Consider the following 18231-nt stretch of genomic DNA (forward strand, 5'->3'; position numbering starts at 1 on the left):
GTCATGACGTGCTTAAAACTTAATCTCACCCTGTAATGCTTTGCATAAGAGTGACTTCCAGCAACTGCGTACCTGTCCACAAAGAATCATGACCTTAGACATCTAACGAATAAATAATGGACATGGAATCAAAGATGAAGCAAAAAAAACGAATTTATGGGGCTCTCTGGGTAGAACGCTTTGTAACATATTAAATTACCTGGATTAAATTAGTTACAATAGTGTAAGAACGAATGCAGGTAATTATGGTAATGCTATGGTAAAGCAGAACATAGATCATTTGTTTTTCTGTCCTGTAGATACCACAAAAGTCTACCCAAGATGATAATTCTAGACTAAATCCATTATGAATTAGGACAGAGTATCCATGTATCTCCTTTAAGGAAATCCACTCCTACTTCATTCAGTCAACTACACTTTTTCAACACGGGATTTCATAATGGAGCATGAAGCGGAGCTTTCACATTTTAAAGCTTACAATTAAAAATAACACTCTGAAATTGCATAAAGACTTTAAACCATATTTTGGTGTATCTGCCTTCAGTCAGTTTTAAGGAAGGTCCAATGAACTTGAGAATCCTTTATGTTTTGCAATATTTTAACTCAAAACTTTAGCTGAATTGGTTACATCACTGTCCACAAGAGGTGAACTGATAGACTGCCTTCAAGCAGCCAGGAGCAAGAGAGATTAGAAAGATACATGTTTGTTCACCCACGTTACAAATCACGGCCAATTTCTACAGAATTATCTGAAAATTTTATAAAGCAAGTCACAAAGTTATTATTAGCATTTAAGATTCAGACAATACTTCTAGGCTGAATTAGTATAAGATAGGATGACTTCAGAATCTAACATTTGCTACATCAATTTGCTAGTACAAAACAGTATAAAAGAACTACTTATATGATCTGAATTCTGCTAATTCCTGGCAGTCTTTGAGAAGCAGTTTCTACAACTGGCAAGACTAATTACAGTTTATGTAGAACAGGATATATTCTAGGACCTTATGCCATTTTTAAGAACCATATTCTATAAAAATCTTAGCTTTCACTTAACCATAGCAGATTTGTAACACACAATGAGCAATAAATACATTATGAAACAGCGGCTACACATGGGTTAGTAGTTGCTTACCCGACAAAAACATTTAGAAAAAAATTTAGAAAGTAGGTTTCACAATGGAGTAACTTACATTAACTGAAACCCAAGTTTTAAATAGGTAAGACCTCCTCAAATTCTAACTCCAGTAGTGCCTGCGTTTTTCCTAAGGTGTCAAGTTTTTCCCAAACACATTTTAAATTTCAGCCTAAATTAAGCAGTTCGTTGTACTCAAGGCCTTGACTCTCCAAGGATTTATAAATTAGGTACATCACTTAGTACCAAGCCTCTCCCCACAAGGTGTTTTCAAGAAGTAGCTCTATTTGACAGGTCTCTTGCAATGAGAGTATGCTTGAATTTCTCCTTGTTTTGAAGAAAAGATAAACTCCCACTCTTTACGAGGCTACAGGTATTCTGTAATAGGTCTTTCTAAATCTGTCTTTCTGGTTAAAGCAGCTGCACTTTGTTATCCTCATTAAACATTTACCATTCCACTTTCTCTCTTCACTGTAAACAAATATTAATATATTTTTCTCCTAATTTTAATTAACACAGAATGAACCATGTCATGGAAGCACAGAGAGGCTTCAGCTGAGGTTGAAATTCCCTAGACTAAGTGGTGAATAAACATACTGTAACCTTGTTTGGTGTTTGAGCAAAGACTTTTTCCTCCCCGCCCCCAACTATCCGAACAAACTTAGCAGAGGTTAAAAGAAGAAATTGAAATATGGAGTAGAACTCACTTTATCAGAAATAACATACAGATGTAGCAGGCCACGATACCTCTCAAACTGATGTTAAAATGTCAGATGATATAAGTAGACACTCACTCTAAACGTATCAGTGTTTGATAACAAGAAAATTGACTTCACTGTAGATCTAGAGTCCAAGAGCCTTCAGTCTCATAACAGATGCTTGGAAAACTGCTTTTTGCTTTTTAAAGGTCATCTGTTTTATCCTCCCAGGTTCTGAAATCAGAAGGTAAGAAGCTGTATAAAGAAAACAGTGCAGCCTATTCTGAGATTAAGGAAGAAACGTGCATTATGCAATGATGAAAACTAAGCCAGCTCTGAGTCTCATTCCTTACTATAGCATGTTAGGCACCATTCTTCACTCTCTGTTTGAATGACCATGCTCCCATTAGCTGCAGAGAATTAAAACATACATGTCAATAGTTATTCCACAGAGTTGATAACATAATTTCTCTATAGGGGTACTCTACTCATTGTGTCACATCTAGAACACAACGTCTTAAATACAGAAGTTGTTGATGAAGAGAGAATCAAGCTCATTCTGTATGGATCAGAAAAGTAAAACAATGTAGGCCAGTAAGTACAATAGTCCTGGAACTGTTTTGACTGACACTTTCACTTTTGAGTGTTAGGTGGGGTTTTTTTCTTAGTAATTTCTTTAAAATCTGCTAGGAATTAAGACTGTTGTTCTTCAGCTTCTAAAGAAAAATTACAACTTTGGTTGGCATTGTGTTATCTTGTTGGAATTATTGCTACTATCTGGCAAGCACAAAAAAATCAACTCTCCAATTCAGACACAGTAAAAATAAGGACTGTGCCATGGGAAAGAAAGGGAAGTCACCTGGATCAAAAAATCTAATACTTCATGAGAAATATTTCATGGATGTTGCCTTCAATCTTCCAATCTTGACTGTATAGCTAATCCCTGGTTTGTTTTTTCCCACTAAAATCAGAAGTGAAACCTCTTCTTCCTTTTAAAAGTGACATACTATACGTGTAGTGGTAGAGGTATTGAAGAATAGAGCTTCCCTTGCCACCGCTAGCACTGCATGCTAGTCTAAATCCCTTTAAATGCTCATCAAACAGAAAATAAAAAAGCTGAAGTTTAGTTTCAGTTCAGTAAACATTCTCCATGACTTGTTCAGTTGCTTCCCCTTGCACTGAGAAGCACAACTGGTACTATGCACAAGGTACTGAATCCACATAACACTGTACAGGTTCTACACAAAATTCACAGCTCCAGGGAAAGATGCTGCTGTTATAGATACAAAGTTTATAGTGTGATCACCTGATACTCAGCATAGTGAAAGTGGGATATATTAACAGCAAAACACAAGGCTATATCCTGATTACTTTTAACTTCAGCACCACTCTCTTAAAACAGAAGCCATTGTTTCTATATAGATGCTTAACATCTCTGTCAGCAGAAACTGTGTGTCCACTGGGCAGGAAAAAAAAACAGAGCCTATACTATCATCATGCTGCTTGTATTTCTACACATCCCTCCCATACTATTATTCTGGGACAGTTTCTTTCTTTAATTCCCTTACTGAATTTTTCGTGACTGCCTGTCAACAAAGCTTGACATGTCCTTAAATTAATTCTTTAAAACATTAATTTTCTTTTTATACACTCAGTTGAGGCTTGCCTATTTACAGTCTAAGTCCCTCCTCAATCACCTTTCAAAAATTGAAAAAAGCATTCCAGCATTCTTACCTCCTAGCAAATGAAACTGATTTCATTCCATTTTTATCTGGAATCTTTCTTCTTTGAAATGTCGAAGTTTTTACACCAGCTTTTCTGTTAAGGTCCTACATAAAGAAAATCCCCCTGACAACTTACTGAATGGTAACTGCTGACATTTTATATTAAGGAATAATAAAAACAGAAACAGACCTCAACACCATGTATGAAGACTGTATTAACATCAGTTTCTCCTGATGAAAGAAAAAGAACGAACATTTATGTTTTTAAAAACCTATGCTTTTGAAGCGGTTAGGACCAGAACTTCAATAACATATAAAATACATTAGTTGGCAGACCTATGATATTACACTTGCCTAGTTTCACATAAAACACATGCTAATAAGATGGCCTCACTGGTCATTTAATATGCTCCTTGCACCAAGGTGTTTTGTGCTCTCCATTAAAAAAAAAAAAAAAAAGAAGAGACAGAGAATATATTTAGCAGTTCTAAATGGCACTTCTATAATGTCCTCTGAACCTAAAGTTTGCATATTGTAGCAATCAACTCCCTCTGATATAATTTATTAAATAGTGCCATCCAGTGGCAAGTGACTCCTATCACAATGAAATGCAATCTATAAAAACCACGTTACCACAAAATTCTTACTATTCATGCAACCGCAGAGAACGAGTATTTCAACAGATTATATAAATGTTTATCTTATGTATAAGCTGAAGTTTATAACAACACTAAATTCCTGATGGTATTTTGGCATGTTTTGTGTTAGTTACAGAGACAATAGTAAGCATTAATTCTCTGTTAACGTGAAAGGACACAAGTAACAGGCATGGTAAGGTAGCAATACCAGTCCTAAGGCCTTTGAAATCCTTGATAGCATCTAAATAAATGGCAGAGGATGTTAAGTCTTGCTATCAGAAGTTCTGAGTGTGCAGAAGGGTAGGCAAGATAGTGAAAATGAGTGGCCTGACTATTAATTTTAATTCTACCAATTTGCTCATAACTGAATCCACACCAAAAGGTGAGAGAATCACGATACAATTTTGTTTGATTTCCAAGGCACCTTAGTATTATTTGCTACTGATGGAAGACAAATATGGAACAAACACATAACGTAATAAACCAAAAAGCATTTAGAGACATACCAAAATCTGCTTTCCAGACACATCTGTGGCTATTGCCTGTTTACAGACCTGCAGAATTTGATGCCAAAGAAAGTACAAACGTATATTTCTATGTAATCAGTAAAGCACTGAAGAGCCATCAGCGACCTAAGAGCTCATTCCTCTCCCCACTTTACAATTCTCCATGAATTGCCAGCATGAATCACGGTTCTCTTCAGATAATGAACGCTTAAAAATGCCATTATGTAGTGTAGCAATATAAATCTACCTGGCCATCCCATTAGAAATTACTATCAAGGAACAAAGTGTACTTCCTGGAAATAGTTCAATGCAAATACCTCTCCCTTTTTTCTTTTTCTTTATGTTTCACTAAAGAAACTATAAGATGATACATGTCACGTTTAACAGCCAAAACTACCATACACAGTTCTATATGGAAGGCATTATGAGCAAAGGATACTGTCACTTCAGAAATAGGCTTTGATTTCTGTATGTAAACAGTCCACATTAGTGAAAGGAACAGAATTTAGAAATGGGTACGTATTCTAGTATTCAAATATCCACTAGAACTCTGCCAGAAAAGGCAAAATTAACAGATTTGCTGCAAACAATAGAGTCAAAAAGAAAAGTGCAGTACCAAAGTCTTTTCAAATGGTAACACTATATGGTATTTCTTTTATTATAATCACAAAAATCAAGTGATGAACAGTGTCTGGATATTAGCAGTTATTCAAGGTAAGAAGAAAGTATAATCTTCTTTTAAGTTGACATACTTTATGAACAACCAAAGGTTTCATCACCTTTGCCATTGCCTTATTTTTTTATGGCTGTATACTACAGATTATGGTGGAATTCAGTTCAATAAAGATACTTTTTCCCAGATGCTTTGAGGATAGCAAAGTTTTAAATTATACAATAATATATTTATAAAATTACCCACGGATGCTTGGAGTTAATTAGAAATAATAATTAAGTATACTTGCAGATATACCAAGAATATAAGTAAATGAAAAAGTTTTCCCCTCATTAACAGCTAACTGAAGAAAGACAGAAAAACTCTTTTTAACACCTGCAGGTTTTTTTGTTCAAGTCCATTCATGGCTATTTAGCAAAGACTAGAGCAAGTAACAAAAAACAAATCAAAACAAATAAACCTTCAAAACCACCACCACCAAGAAACCCCCAAAACATCTGTCCTGCCAGAATTCCATACAAAAATAAACTTGACTAATGTTAGCAGAAAGTTACTCATTAGCCTCCATAAAACCATTCACAGTAATGGTGACTTCTAGTCACATAATCAAACAATCCCACTTCTCTAAAAGGTAACAAACTCATTAATATTTCTATTGGCTCAGAGTAAAGCTCTTTAATCCCTACGTCAACAATAAAAGTCTCAGGGATGTTTTATTGATTAGCAGTTATAACACAGATTGATAGATTTCTACCTAACATCTACATTAGGAGCCTGTTAAAATAAAAGCAGGAGAAGACCCCATCCTTAACACGTGCTGTACACTCTGGAGATCCAGAAAAGTATTTTTAAACCCGCATACAGCATTGCTATTAATCAATTTATACATTTCTACAGCACACCTCCTGTTCTTACTGACAAAAGAGACTCCAACTCTGCATCAGGCTCATGGTAAGGTTACCTAATGACACCCACGCCAGCGGTCACTCTTCCAGCTCACCGCTTTGCAAGCCTACAACAGTTGCCTGGCGTCTGCAGAGGCCTGGCAGTGCCTGCAAACCCAACAGCCTGCAGAACTGAAATTCTGTTACACAATTTTTCTATTTCAGAATTTGGTTTTAGTTCAAATTGTGATGATAATATTTCAGCTTTGAATGAGAACTCAATCACAATAAGAAAAAATATTTTTTAAATGCTGAAAAACCATCAGTAACATGTTATACTGAGGCCTTCTAACCCACAGCAGGCCTTAAAACTGAGCAAGTCCAGCCACCCTATGGCACCTGAACACGGTCAGGCTCGGCAGCAGTAGGAACCTCCTCAAGGATACATTCCGGCGTCCCTGTGATGGAAAGTAGCAAGTGAAAGGGCAGCTGGCTTTGGGGGTCTAAGAGAAAGAACACCTCTCACCTACCTTGTCCCCATACCATGCTTTAAAATATTTAAGCACTTAAAAGTACTTTGATAACTTTCCTGAACTTTCTTCAATTAATATCTTAAAAATGTTTCACTTAAAGACATCAAAGCCAGCATGCTGAAATGAGCAAAACCTTTCTCAGATACCAGAAAGATCTGTGCTACCACAATTTTTCCTCCAGAGTGTCAGACACGGTGAGAGCAGGAGATACGTTACTACAATCACCACTATGATTTTAAGTGTCTTCCCAGTTGAGTTGAAATTGAGAGGAAAAGTGACTTTTGCAACCAAGCTATCCAATGAATGGATGATTACACAGCAAAAACGAGAGACTAGGACCCTGAAAAGAGAAATCTGAAATTAAATGCAAAACAGCAACAGGTTAAGTAAGGCAGAAACGGATCACAGAGAGCCACATTAGTGTACCTCAGTCTTATTCTGCACTCCCTTGCCTTTTCAAAGCACTAAACTTACTAGATCTAATCATACAGATTGTGCTGAAAACTGTGGAGGCATTTATTTTTCACTTATGCGTGTGTGTACACACATAAAATCTTTTTGGACAAAGGATGAGGATTAACAAACTGATATTACCTGAGAAACTGAACATGCACTCAGGTTCCCGAGGAAGAGTTTAATGCATTAAACTGCTACATCAGTACTGCAGCTCTGTACCAGTTGAAATGCATGCTGCTTGATAAAGTTAGGATTTAAAAGTTAGAGAAAAGGGAAAATATCGTTTCACCTACAGCTGCCTATTTAAAGGTTAAAAGTAGCAAACCTTACAGGCTGACTGTCTCACTGTTATAGAGAAGCTAACAGTCCTAGGGACAATCCTCTGATCCCTTCTGCTTCAGTATAACTAAAGAATAAAATGTCGGCATTATGTGGAGATACAAGTGTATTCCCTTGTATTCTCCACTTGACAGAGGGGATCTGGAAAAAAAACCCAACAGCCTACAGGTCATAAAAGTGCTCGTTACTTTAAACTAGTGGGCACTAGGCTACCATCCAGGTTAAGTCCCTTCCAATGTCAAGTACTCTGATTCTTTGAACTCTAACAGAGCCCTCTCTCTTACATTGCCATATCATTAGTTCGTGACAAAACTAATTTTCAATGTTTCTCTTCAGCTCAGAAAGAAAGAGAAAGAAAAGAAAAGAAAGAAAAAAGAAAAGAAAGAAAGAGAGAAAGAAAATTAAGACTGTACAAATTTTACATGAATTTCTGGTAGTATTTTGTGCATAGCATTTATACAGATGCACTGGACATTCTTTTCATCTGCTGGATCACAACAAAGGGATCCTAATTTTTAGTGGCATATTCCCTAACATGTCTAACAAACATTACACCATTTCCACTCCCACCATGGGGAAGCTTCGAGTTGCCCAACAGGAGGTGCTTCAGAAAGTCATGGAGAATAAATTCCTCAAAGACCTGGTCACTAAGGTCTTTCATCACACTCTCAATATGAAGCCCAGCCCAGTGTCATTAAAACAGAGCTCTTAATCTTCAGCCCCTCAAAATTCTCCACCCTGCCTCTAATCTCCATCATTCCAGACACAATTAAGTATCCTGACTCTCTCAATGGTTAGAAAGTCAAGCATCCCAAGGCAAGCATATCTCAGGCCACACACTACTGTAAGTTTATACAAAAATCTTTCAGGATTTTACTTTTACCACCTACACCAACATCGGCATAACGATTCACAGAAGAATATTACCTCATGCAACCTTACAGTTATTGCCAGAAACCTATGCCCACATGAGTAACAAAGTAATCCAACAGAATAAAGCTAAAATCCATAAACAATTGTAAGATTAACTAGGCTGTTTCTGAAATTCTGTTATGTTTTTTTTTATCTACAGGTGCACAATTCACCATGGTAAATTATATCTGATAATCATTTTAACAGTGAGAAGCCCTACTTATAAATTTGACAGTAAAAGCTACACTGACCAAACACTGTATATTGAAAACTGCAAAAGGCAAAATTTTGGAATAAAACTAAAAATAGGATTTTCATTTATAATATACTTTAAATTATGTAATTTTTCCATATGCAGCTTCTTAGAAATTGATTATCCTTTTATAATTTTTTGTAAACAAGGAAAATAAACTAGAATATTAGTTACCCAAAATCCTGTAAAAGTTATTCTAATGGTAACCTTAAAGAACTTCATCTTTTTATAGACATGAAAATTTAAAATAATTAGTTCCTTCTATCTGTGCCAACAGAATTAGTAATGTGTTAATTTTTGCAGCATAAAAGGCAGAATAACGTAACAAACTGGAAATGTTAAATAATTATTCTCGAGAACATAGACGTTACTAAAGTATTATTGCTAAATATTATAATTTCTCAAGTTATTTTATACAAATAGTATTCAACTCAATTAATCAATTGAACAGAAATAGATGACAGAAGCTATGCAGTTTGGAAACAATTATGGCTAGTTGCTTACATATTTTAAAAGCAAATACTTCTGCCCTACAAATGTTTTGGTACTTCATAAATATTCATCAGCTGCACCTCCAGTGAATTCAATGCATTTATTCATCACTCAAAAATGAAGAGGCAATATATAAGTGTGCTAAAAAGTGGTACAGAACCAATAAACTATTTCAAGATATTCACTCAAATTAAACGTACAAGTAAGTTTGCAGGATCAAGCAGATCAGTTAGGGCATGGAAATGTTCTTTCTCCTGTATCTCCTTCCTGCCTGTAGCTGACAGCAATTTGATATTTAATAAATCTGTTACTTCAAGGAGAATTGTTTTTAAATGTAGATTGCTCTACCTTTTACAATCATGCACTTACTTCATGAAGTACGAGGACAGGATGAGGGGCAATGGGCACAAGTTAGAACACAGGAAGTTCCGTTCAAATACACGGAAACACTTCTTTACGGTTCAGGTGACAGAGCACTGGCACAGGCTGCCCTGGGAGGGGGGGAGTCCCCTTCTCTGGAGATGTTCAAGACCCGCCTGGATGCAGTCCTGAGTAATGTGCTCTGGGCAATCCTGCTTTAGCAGGGGAGTTGGGCTGGGTGATCTCTAGAGGTCCCTTCCAACTCTGAAGATTCTGTGATTCTGTGATTCTGTGAAGTAACTATACAAGCCGACACAACAAAAGGCAAGGAAAGGAAAAGTTTTCCTTGGAAAGGCAAGTTTTCATCACAGCTTGATAATTGTCAGCATCTCCAATCTTCTCTGTCAGCTTCCTTATCAAACTAAAACCCAAGAATTCTAAATGCTGCAATCTCTTAGCACAGTAAGTTTGTATATAATACTGGTTCTTACGATGGCAGAGTCAAATTCCTCCATTTAATCTTACATGCACTTCAGTTAATACCAAAAAGTTAAGTTTATCTAAGTGTTCAGTGGCACACTCAAGTACTTATATTTTCCAGAGCTTTTTGAAATTTTCAGTCTCCTGTTTGCAGTATCAGAGACATGCTCTTTCTCTACAGAAGTTAATGATAGTTTGACATTCAATGATAAAAAGAGTTTGAGTATACTGAGCATTTTCATACAACGTTACGTACCTTCTGCAAAGAGTTCACTAAGAAATTCAAAAGCCACTTAAAAATAAAGTTATTAACATGCTTAGGTATTTTATTGCCTGTAGCACTGATAGAGAAAACCTCTTTAGCGTTAAGCACGAGTCTAAGTTGTATTCATAGGATTTGAACACACAGATAAATACTTGAAATAGAAACACTGTACCAAATTAAACCAAAGTTTGTCACTACTTTATATCCAGAGTTGTCTACTTTCAACCTACAGCAGTACTAATCACTGACAAATTGCCATCAAATTCATTAGACCACAGGCATATGCCTGTATCTGTACAGAGTGGAGGAGAAATAAGGTACAAAGAAGAAAAGGTAGCAAGAGAAGGAGGGCAAAGCCAGAATGTGTGTAGCCAGAGATGCCCTTGATTCCAGAAGCAAAGTAGTAAAGAACATATCTTGAATTAAAAGAAAAAGAACCGCATGGAGGAGATAACCAACCTCCATCATCAACATCTTCCCTAACAGGAATGTGAAAGTGTCTGCAGTTTGGCAAGGCACTTTGGTAAAAACAAACAAAAAACCCCCAAAGCAAACCAACTAAACAAAACAAAACAAAAACAACAACAAAAAAACCACAACCAAACCCCCCAAATCTACAATGGTGATCACTGCTTGGAAAGGATCATGACAATTTTTTGTTTGACCTGCTTGAATCCCTGGTATGAGCTTCCCTGGGAGTTTAAGGTAATATTTCTGCTGCTTAAAATGAACATACCTACCCTGAAAGCTATCCTACTAATACAGCATTGTACACAGCATGACCACTATTGTGATTTTGTTCTGTAATTTAAACATAGCATGTCTAATATGAAGGATGGAAGGAAGGAAGAAAAAAAAAAAACCTTTGCTTTGGATACCTTTTCGCAAAGAACATTAACAGTGAAGAAAGACTGTCCACATCCATGAAGGCTGTTTTAATGTTCAAAGCTCAAGCTGCATTGCTCTTGCCAAATGTTAAGAGATTCCCTAAATAACCAGTGTCATATCCCAACATTACGTAAGAGGCTTACTGAAAAGCTTGCTGAAGGACAATAAATTCCTGATAGTTTGGGGATTATAAATACACAGACAACATTTTGCAGTCATGAGTAGTTTCCAGACTAGGCAACTCCAAAAATAAAAGATCCTGGAAGATTTGCTAGGCCAAAGCCTCTGAACTTGCTGGATAAGAGAAAACGTGAGCCATTAAAATGGAGAAAAATGTATAAGGTTAATTATTGCAGTCTAAACAGGAAAGAAACACTGACTCTTGATGCATATTTATAACCTGTTCTTCCGGGAAGAGCAAAAATAAAACAGCTGAAACACTGGCCATTCACTTTATGTTGTTACTATGTCCCTTCTAGGAGGCTGCAAAAAATACTGCTGTGTTGGTAATCAGTTATAACCTGTTAGCGAATCATCCTGTTAAAAAAGTATTAAAAGATAGTAAATTTGGTATGTGTGCCATCAGGCCCTCCCAAGCACAAGAGACATAAAATATCCAGAGGTTGCTGCCATTGCATTAAGTGAAGGACTTCACGTACATACATACACCTCTGCAGATTACGATACAATCTTTACGCAGTAATTTTTCCTCCAGATACAGCCTCCTTTTGTTCAAAACATGCAGGGTACAAATAAGAACAGCTTTACCTAGTAAAAGCTGCTGTAATCCAGTACCATGAGAGGGACTAAGAGCAGTAGCCAAGACAAGTGTAAAGGCATACTGCCAGTGTTCAGTGATCCACCAGATCTCAAAAACTTCATGAGCCAGAGAGACCACTCTTTTAGAAATCACTAATGGATTTTCCTTCCATGAATCCTCAACTCTTTGTTCAATGTTCAGTTCCAGCCTTTATTGACCACATACTTTTCAAATACACATTTCAGATATGTCCCCTTTTCAATGGAAGCTTCGGTTGACAGACCAAGCAATCTGCACTTCGATAACTTAACACACATTTGAGAAAACATGATCTAAACAAAACAGACTTTACAACATCCGCAAAGTTATTTTTCATTTTACACAAGTAACTTATTTTCATCACCTGTGAATACTGCAAAATGATTGCTGTGAAAGAAACCCAAGCACTGAAACCACCTAACAAAACATCTGAATGCAAAAGCTGAGTGCAGAAGGACAAGCAACCAGAATTCTTTTAAGCATCATATTGTTACCACTAGGAATAAAGTGCCTTCTGAAATTTTAAACATGATGATATTTCTTTGCATTTCAATTTTGACATAGATAGTCCCTCCACGTAATCATGTGTTATACACAAAAGCAGCAACTGGAACAGTATTTATGTTACTCTCTTGTTTGGTTGTCTGGCACTGTGAATTCTAGTAGAAAAAGCAGTCTATCAATTTTTTGCAAGATAAATGTAAGTTGTGTTACACAGGTGCAAGAATTCTGCCTCTTGAGGCACCTCTTAGGTTTGGGGGTTTGTTGTGGTGTTTGTTTTTTTTTTAAACGTTACCACAAAAAGCTTTCATTAACTGCCATTTATATATACTGTCTTAAACCCTTCAACACAGTCCCAAAACAGGACAGATGTAGAAATACACTGGGAAGAAGAAAACAAAACAAAACAACACACAGCAAGCAAACCAAAGAAACCCTAATGTACCTGCATCTCAGAATGTCTGGCACATTCGGTTTCCTCTGAGTGGAGACTAGTAAGAGACATTACATTTTTAAAGAAAAGGCAGAACATTAAGAAAGCATTAATTTAATATGTGATGTACATATTCTTAATAATAAAACATAGATCAGTTTCCTGTGGGCATACGGATATATGAAAACACAATTTTGTTCAACACTTATAAAATTTACAAAAAACTACAAAACGAGTTCTGCTCAAGAGCTGCAACAAGAGCTCATTTATGCTCCTACATTCCTCAGATGCAAGCCAGAAAATGCAGATTATTGAGGAAGCAGTCCTACCACGGAAGAACCAAATAAAAAAAAAAAAATTAAAAGAGAGAGAGAAACCTCTGAGTGATTGAGTGATCCATACCCAGAAGACGAACATGCAACTGCAACACAGCCTGAGGAAGAAGCTATGCCACAATAGCCAACACTGCCATTCAGGACTCTGTCTTGGTATGTACTGAACCCTCACAGCCACAAGCTCTGGTCACTGATGCTCCAGAAATTTGCCTCTTTCACCTTCCTCATCTCAACCAAAGCTTTTACCATACTGCTATCATACAACAAACTAATCACACCAAGGTGTGACCTTACCATTTAAGAAATGCACGGACTAATAAATGTTTGCTGAATATTTAAAAGCGGCACAGTCTGAAAGAAATATGCAGGATAAAGATAGAGAAAAATCAGTATTCAGTGGCACCATTAGGGTTTTTTAGCTTTACTTCAAGGTAATAGAGATTACAAGGAATCAGTTAATACATAACCTTAGCGGTCCATCCAGAAGTGATTCCGCAGCAGATTTACAATGCCCAGAAAAGTTACCATGAATCATTATGCTTTAAGAAGGATTGAAATCTAGGTCAGGTGCTCATAACAGCTTCTTTCTTTCACACAATTTTTAGGTTCCTTTGCAGTTGAGAGAATAAAAATGTCACCATGCTACCAGCATAGCATACATGGTATCAGACGAGAAACAGCTTGAAAGCTTTAGAGATTAAGAGAATCACCAAGCTGAGAGTTGGTGACAAAGGTGGCTGAATAAGTTTTCTATATCGATTCAAGTTTGGAAGAAATCTACCCCAGATCCACCAACTAAAACATCACAATTTTATGACAGAGATTCGGTGATTCTTATATTTGGAGCACTGTAATGGCAGCACTTCAACCATGAAGTCCTCACTTCTTTTAAAATATTTTTTAGTTTTTAAACTTCTTTTTCACAAATCATCATTTGTGAAATCATCACAGAATATCTTACTTGTTTGAGGCTTGGCCTTGAAATTAACAATTCATACTCTCAACAGTAACTTTTTCTACATGTAATTTGCTTAGTTCCAGATTAACACACACCTGTATTTGAGAAACTTCCTTGACTTTTTTCTTACAAGTAGCACTCAGCAGGTGGTTTTGACCTTTTACGTACCAGGAGTTAATGGTACAACTTAACACAAAGATGCGACCACTGAAATCTCGTTGTGAACACCAAGTTCTTATCACTGACGACAACGTGTTTTCATGTGTTTGTAATTGTGCTGTTAAACTTTCAAGACTGAGTTGAAAAATTTGCTTTCAGCACTCTTCATGTTCCAAACAAGGAGGAAGACAGAGCCTTGCATGCTTCATTTTTTGAAGAATTAGGATAATCAGATAGTCTGCCAATCCCATATTAACACACTTTACCCCCAAAAAGCCATTTCCACATATTTTTCATTTTCATATCATGTATTATAATAAATATAACAATTACTTTGAAATGGTAATTCACTTTGAAACAGTAAAAATTAAACTCCTTTTTAGAAAACAAAAGGATCTACTTAAAGAGTATAGGAGGGAAAAAAGTAGTTGTGGGAAGGAAATCCATAAATATTTATCGTCCTCTCCAAGCAAACTAGTACTGACCACTTCCTTGCATTAATGGTTTAAGGTTCAAGTACTCACTCACCTTCAAGTCCTCAGAGAGAAGCCTCTCACAATTCAATCCTCATCATCAATATATAAATTCTACTCCAGTCCTCTCTTTCTGTAAATGCTTTCTTCGGCGCAGTTTCTACATATATTTGCATTTTCTGACAGCAGATGAGACTGGAAGGCCCGTTTCCTTAATGTGACTATGAAATGACATCAGAGAGAAGACAGGAATTTCCAGCTACCAGAGACAAGTGCTCATGAAAATCATAATCTTTTCTTATAGCTCTCATTAAGAGAGCCTGGGGCCGGCCTCTGCCACTACCAATCACTTATTTTACAACAGAAATACAACAGCAAAATTATTTATTCTGAAAGTCAGATTCTTAAAACGAGCTATGGGTTTTGTCTGGGTGCCAAGAGTGACATGAAAGGCAAGGTTTCAGGGATGCAGTGCTGTACTACAGGTCTGAACCAGGGAGTGAGAGATAGTCACTAAGTAACACGATACTCACCTAGTGATACTAGCTTGGGAAAAAGGCACTAAATCCCATTTAATTAGCTCTGAAAAGCAGCAGAAAACAGATACTCCTTCTGGATCCAGAGCGCTCTGTTCCACCCTTGCCTCAGCAATCTCCACACCCTATCATTTTATGCTGTGCAGCCATCGCCTTTCAATTTGTATTTCAGCTTGTGGATGGTATGATTCCAACACAAGGATTCCCTGGTTTGCTTCGTCTTCCTGCAAGAGGAAGAGGAAAGAATAAACTTTTTCAAACAGAACACCAACTGAGCCACTGAAGAACATAAAATCTTAAAGCAGGGACAATCCTGCTTTGAAATACTTTTTCCATCACTACCAGATGCCAATTTCAAGCCTAACAACGCAGCAAGCATATGTTGTTTACCTACTTTGCTTGTTATTATCTCTTGATGCCAAGAGGGTCAAAGGCTACCGCTATTAGAGGAAATGCAGTGCATTTTTTATTACCGTAATGCATCAGAAAATTCAGACTGAGCAATAAATGTAAACACAGGTACAAAAGGCCAGCAATTTTTAAATGCTGCTTACCACTTAACAACTGCTTCTCATTTCGATTTGGCAATACAACTAAACCTCTGTAGTCTAAGTAATAGAAAATCTTTCTATATTATTTCAAGACAATTATTTTGGTAAATGAGCAAAAACATCATTGGCGCATGCAAAGCTACTTGATAAAGAAATTTGCAGGATACTCTTGAGAGAAAATACAATTTTTTTTTTTTTTTTAGTATAATAACTGTAATGTAAGACATATGTCAGAGCTTTGCTTTCCTGGTTTGATCAAATCACAATTTCATCAAAGTCTGGTTATCAAATCAGACAATATCATTAACCACAAAATCTTTAGTGACTATCACTTGACTGTAAAAGGGCAACTTCCAGCTAATGCTTTCATGTATCTACTAATGTAAGAACTGCCAGGGTCTGCGGTGAATTAACAACAATATTCTTCAACCTTTTGACTACTCTGTTGTTCAAAAGAGCATGATTAAAAAAAATACTGGAACATTAAAATATCTAGGATGCTGAACATGAGTTTAATATATAACTATTAGCTACAATATTTAGCTAAAATTACAACAGTAACTATTAGTTACAAAACTATTACAACAATATTTAGCTAACAAATAAAAACAAATGCATAGTCCACATCACATCGATTCTGGGTTTTGTTACACAGTTTAAGAATTCTTAAGATTTCTTTTAGTCGCACTAATGGCATTAAAGGCAATATGTAACTTTTTGTTAAAAGCACTGAAAAGTCACTAAGCTTTAGCTCTTGGTTTAAAAAGGGAAACCTCTCTTTCCCCACCCCAGATTTTCACTTGAAGTACAGAACATTTTCACGGGTTTTCTCTGACTCCCCGCTTCAGCTAACGAGAAAAAGAGGTCTGTGAAAGCAATGTATTTGTGCAAGTTGGTTCTCATAGATTTCAAAGACTTGCCTAGAAGCTTCTCCCATTGGTTCACAGGAACCCACTTCCAGTTTCAGGGTTGCCCAGCTACCCATGAGTTAACTGCAATGGTAAAAACATCTGCATTTTTCACAGAACTGGGAAACAGGGACTCACATTAAGATGCAAACTGCCAAAATCTCATCTGTCACAGGACTGTCTCTTCCTCAACTTTTCTGAGGAATGTTAACCCCAGGAACTGCCTCTTTTCTTTTATCCCCTACTGGAAATCTTTTGATGGGGGGGGGGGGGGGGGAAATACCATTGTTACCTCCTCCTTGCAGACACTTTCAAAACTTCAGCTGTTTTTCAGATACTTTGTTTGGAATAAATAGCATTTAAACTAGAAAGAATCTGATTTGGGGACAGCTTCTCCTCTCTACTCATTGTCTACTTACAATTTCAAGTGTGCTAGAATTGAATCTCACAGTCAAAAAAGAAAGGAGCTCAATATTCTTCTTACAGCAACCAGAGGGCTTAAATGCAGACAATGTGGGATGATTGATGACATCCTTCTTCTTGATCATTACCTCCGAGAAGCACTGTTAGTAACCTGAAGAGAATAATACACCTCTGGAAAGTGGGGTTTCTAGTCAGATAGAGTTGATCCTGTCCTAGAGAGCTTGACACTAGATTAAATAACTATTTTCTATTATTTGATATTGTCTCCTCTACGTTGTTGCATTGATTTCTCTGACTAATTTCTCTGTGGGACACTACAGGATGAGAAGGCACTCAGTCCTCAGTGGTGGACAGGAAAATTAAGTACAAAACCTGTTTTTTCTCCCGCACACTGAAATATAAAATCCCAAAGCCATTCTATTTCACTACCACTTGCATCTGTGGTTCCACTGTCTGTATATTAATGCTGGCTTTGCTTTTCTGGTGCCATTTCCATTCACCATCAGAGATGAGATTGTTAGCAACAATAAAGGTTATGGAGAGTGCCATACCATTCCCTTGATAACCAAAGTCTGTCTAACAGCAATAGCCTGCAACACTACAGCAGGAAAAGGACCACAAATGTAAAACATCAAGGCTCCCTGCCTTGTTCCTATGCCATGAAACTCTGACAGCTCTTATGCTGTCTGTGGAGGCTCAACACCAATAAAAATCCCATAAAGGATCCAGCCAACCCTATAAACCCTACCATCTTCCTTCTGATTTTTAAATGTCAGTAAAATAAACTTCTTACAATTTGAGCAAAGGTGAATTAAACCTTAGTCTGGACAACTTGCATGACAGTGGGAATAAGGAACACAGATTGTAGTTCTGTTTACCCTTCTATGTCTTTTCTGCTACACTTAAAAGAAGACGTTGC

Source organism: Vanellus vanellus (assembly GCF_965231255.1).
Source record: "Vanellus vanellus genome assembly, chromosome: 10".
NCBI classification, from domain to species: Eukaryota; Metazoa; Chordata; class Aves; order Charadriiformes; family Charadriidae; genus Vanellus; species Vanellus vanellus.